The sequence below is a fragment of the Zalophus californianus genome, chromosome 1 (genome assembly GCF_009762305.2).
Source record: "Zalophus californianus isolate mZalCal1 chromosome 1, mZalCal1.pri.v2, whole genome shotgun sequence".
NCBI lineage: Eukaryota > Metazoa > Chordata > Mammalia > Carnivora > Otariidae > Zalophus > Zalophus californianus.
Window position 1 is genome coordinate 94,122,735 of NC_045595.1, and position 4,872 is coordinate 94,127,606.

At 44.1% G+C, this 4,872-nt stretch overlaps 1 pseudogene; it reads left to right on the forward strand.

Moving 5' to 3' along the window:
• Positions 1 to 3,729: 3,729 nt before the first annotated feature.
• Positions 3,730 to 4,596, forward strand: LOC113915992 (annotated as a pseudogene).
• The last annotated feature ends 276 nt before the right edge of the window (positions 4,597 to 4,872 follow it).

Consider the following 4,872-nt stretch of genomic DNA (forward strand, 5'->3'; position numbering starts at 1 on the left):
TTTGAACAGCTCCTGCTCTTTTGTCCTAAGCTTCGGGATGTGGCGGCGGGGGGAGTCTCAGCACCTCAAAGCTGAGGGCGTCTTCTGGAGTGTTTCTGCTTGCAGAATCTGTCTGCTCAGCAGTAGCCTGGCTGCCTGGAGGCCAGTGAGGTCTGATCCCACCCACTCAGTGGTTCCCGCAAGTTGAGAAGCCTGAATCAAAAGGAATTTCCAGAGCAGGCACGTATGTGGCATGGGATCCAGGGACCACGTTTAGCCTGTCTGACCCTCAATGCACCAGCCTAAAGTGTCTAATATCATTGGCCTGCCCGAGAGCTAGTAAAACAGGAGAGCCAATACCTGTCCTCTTAATGCTGTCAAAGGCTGACTTTACCAGCTCAATTAGCTGTACTCACTGAGGCTGAATCAAGCTATGGAAACAACGTAAGTGGGACGCCTGGGTGGCTCAGTCAGTTAAGCATCTGCCTTTGGCTCAGGTCATGATCCTGGGGTCCTGGGATCGAGTCTCACATCGGGCTCCATTACTCTGGTTCTCACAGAAAATGGATAATTAAAAATGACCCAAACTTTACATCAAATTTTAAACAAATGGGATGACAAAACTGGTTAGTAGAAAACTGTCCTCAGTTATATAATTTTGAGCTATTCAAATTAGATTTCCTAAGATTAGGGGCATTTTGAAAACTCCCATGCAAAGACATAAATGAAGGAATCAAATCATACCATATGTGCTCAAAATATGACTCATTGCCATTATCCATAAAAATCCCTGGGGAATCCCAAGCTGCTGACTACTGAGTATTCCTGTCACCACCTTGAGGTCCAAAACAAAGGAGGTTTAATCAAGGTCTCTATGGGATGGCCAATTCTTTTAGCTTTTTCTAGGGTAATAGTCAGCCCTGCCCTGCCTCCACAGGACATTACATAGGGTCAACCACTGCAATGGCCCCAGTTTTTGCCAAAGCACCTGGCATCTCAGAACTGATGCTTTCTGCTGGTGGGAACACTGGACTCAGAATCAGAAACCGGAACTTCTTGTCCTGACTCCACTACCAACCAGCTATGCGAACTTGAAGGATCACTTACAATAATTCACCAACATGTTTTCATTATTTTTTTATTGATTCCTTGTAATCACCAGTACTGCATTTAGGGCTTTACCTACCTCATCTCTAGTTCTCCAACAATCTTGATCTCACCCCACTAACCTCCAACCTATGACCAGTCTAAGTGAGCAGCCCGAAACTTGTGGACACTGGTCAGCAACCACACACACATACATACACAGGCACACTCACATACATAAATGCACACTCACAGATACACACACTCAAACACCCAGTAATATCTCTGGAACCTCAGCAAGGACCATAATTTCTTTGATTTTTCAACTCTTAGGCATTTGCAGTTGCCTCAGAACTGCTTTTGAGCTATTCCATTCCTCAAGCTGAAGCCAGGCTGATTTTTCATACCTACCAATCCACAGTTAGAAAGGAAAGAGATTATTCTCTTTGTAATAGCTCAAATTAATATGAAAGGAGCATTAAAATGTATTAAGAGTTGAAGATGAACAATTTCCTTTTGGTTTAATATCGAGTGCAAGATACTGTATCATGGAGACAAAATGTTACTAAAGTATTTAATTTAGGTACCAAAAAAAAGGTTCTAACAGCGATGGTTTTTAGTGTGCATACCACCACAATACTCAATAGTAAAAGCAACTACTACCAAATGACCAAATAAGATGAAATCTTTTAGCCACCACTACCATAGGGATTGCTGAAAGAAATCAGACTTTTTCCTTAGAGAGCCTTTCAGGGAGAGCTGGGTCCTGTGTGGAGACAAGGAACACACAACTCCCTTCATAGAAAACATCATATTTTGTTCTGTCAACTTAGATTTTTGGAGGAATGTAAAGATAATGTTATATCTAATATAAAAGAAGGCTAAAAATATGTCTTTTAATTGGGCAATCCCTCTTTTTTGAATTTCCCCTAAGGAAATAATCGTAAATATTTATGCCCAAAGATATATATCAATGGTTTAGAATAGTAAACCTGGATCCAAAGTATTTTTAAAGTGGTTGCTTCTGGTTGGGGATATAATAAGGATACTTTTTCTTTATACTTTTCAGTACTTTCCAAGAATATCTTCATTTTATACCCATACCCAGAATAAACTCCCCTTTCCTGAACAGACATTAGAAATTAAGAAAAGGCATTGAATGATGGTGAAAGATCAGTTTGAGCCTAAAAAATAGATAATTATGAATGTTAATATTATTATAATTATCATCTGTTTATTTTTTTTAAGATTTTTTTTTTGACAGAAACACAGTGAGAGAGGGAACACAAGCAAGGGGAGCAGGAGAGGGAGAAGCAGCCTTCCCGCAGAGCAAGGAGCCTGATGCAGGGCTCCATCCCAGGACCTTGGGATCATGACCTGAGCCGAAGGCAGACGCTTAACGACTGAGCCACCCAGGCGCCCCAATTATCATCTGTTTAAATCTAGGAGATCTCAGATATAGCTTCTGGCACTTTTTGTACACTTAGCCCCCCCAGTCCTCAAAATTACCCAGGAGACAGGTACCATTATGCCCGTTTCATAGATAAAGAAAGAAACCAGGGCTCAGTGAGGCTGTGTCTTGCCCAAGTAAGGTCATCAACTGTCCTGGTTTATTCAAGATGGTCCTAGTTTTAGACTCAAAGTCCTGCATTCCAGGAAACCCCTCAGCCCCCAACAAACCAGGACAGCTGGTCACCCTATGCCAGGGCTACGTAGCTAATAGAAAAGCATGGATTCCAACCAGGGTCTGTCTGGCTCTACATCTCACTCTCTTTCTACTATGCCAGAGTGAATCCCACTAAACAAGCAAAATACATACATAGGAAGGAAGGAAAGGAAGGAGGGAAGGAAGGAAGGAAGAAAGGAAGGAAGGAAAGGAGGGAAGAAGGGAAGAAGGGAGGAAGGGAAGAAGGGAGGGAGGGAGAAACAAATCTACGTTAAAGAAGAAGGTATTTGCCTATGAATCCAAAAAGCATAATACTTAACATACTGTAAATTCAGTTTTTAATTCTCAAGTTTAAAAAAATGTCAGACAAGAGCAAATGTAAATGGTGGACAGATGATGGGAAGGGAGGAGACCATCAGGCTAACCGGTCTCTTCCGAGCTGACACAATCACCTGAGCAACGCTCTCAGGGTGCTATGTGACATGTGTGCACTTTTAAGGGCTCCCAGGCTGGAGAGCAGTGTGGTGTGATGCCGTGCGAAGGGCAGGGAAACCCGCAGGCCCCCGAAGCGCACTGTCTGCAGGTGAACTCCTCCAGGGGTGGCAGCTGAAGCCACCTAAAGGTCCTTGAGTTTGGGTTTGGGCCAAGATCCGCGTCATCTCAGCCCTACTGTTAGGTTGAAGCCCCCAGCACTGGGTCTGAGTCAGCCTCCCCCAACCTTCTAGAGACTTCCCATTCCTTTCTTGTCTCAAGTGGAGTTGGATGTGACTGGCCTGGGTTTTTGACCAGTCCAGTCTTTCCCTGTTATCAAAGCTGCCGCCCTCAGTCCTTGTTGACTATCAAAAGCTTATTTGTTTTATTCGACAAGCCACCTTGAATTTCCCCAAAGAATTTTTTGAAAGATGAAATATCAAACAAGTTAAGCACATAGGACTTTGCCACCCATACTTAATGGCCGAAGGAGGACAGTTGCCATGGCAATGGCTCTGGTAAGGACGATGGAGTGAGGCTGAAGGGTGAATAAAATGCCATAAAGGGGCACAGGCTGCCCGGCCAGGCAGCCCTTTATGACGCTGGGAGTGTTTGCCCAAGTCTTAGGAGTTAAGTCATAATTTGGAGAGAGAGAAACAAAAATGTCCAGCTGCAAACAAACATGTTGAAGGGCGGGAGCCGGAGGTCAGGATGGGGGCGAAGATATTTTGAATGACAGTGCGTGTGACTGTCTCCTCACGAGGACTGGCAGAGCCCTCCTGCCAGTAGCTTTTGTGCAGACAGACTGTCCCATCCTGCTGCAGCAGGGCACAGTCAAGAGAACAGAGAGAACCCCATGAAGGCTCGCGGGAAACTGGCGTCAGAATGATCCTCACAGCCTCTCTGGCAACATACGCACAAGACTCAGCCCAGCTCATTCTCTGGGACCCAGTAGTTCCATTCCCGGGAATCTGCTCAGAGGAAGTCAGCCTGACTGTGGTGCTGCTGCTGAGGGAGCCATCGGCGGAAGACTGGGGTGCAGAGAATGTGGAAAGAACCTTGATACTGCTATCACTCCAGACACATGTCTTTGCATGTCCAAGAAATACCACAGAAAGTGGTAGAAGAAAGCTGAACAAAAATAAAGTCTTGACTTCAAAAAAGCAGGAGTCAATCCACATGGAAAGAATAAGTTCCCCACTTGGAGAACTTGTAAAAGTTCAGTGCACCACCTGGGTTCCCATTCTTGCCAGGGCTGCGCCTACAAAAGGGGCATCAGTGTGATGTGGGGGGAAAAGATTTCAGATACCAAAAACTACCACAAATGTCTGTCTAGATGTATTGGTGAAGTTTTTGGCTTTCTATATGATTTTACTTTCTTCTTGGAATTTTGAAGGCATAGTATAGAGGTTCAAGTCACAAAATAACATGTTTTAAAACAAATAAAGTTAAGTTTAGGGATACCCGGGTGGCTCAGTTGGTTAAGCGTCTGCCTTTGGCTCAGGTCATGATTCCAGGGTCTTGGGGTCGGGCTCCTTGCTCAGTGGGGAGCCTGCTTCTCCCTCTGCTTATGCTCTCTCTCTCTCTCTCTCTCTGACAAATAAATAAATAAAATTTTTTAAATAAATGAATAAATAAATAAATATTTAAGTTTAAACCAGGAAGGTTGA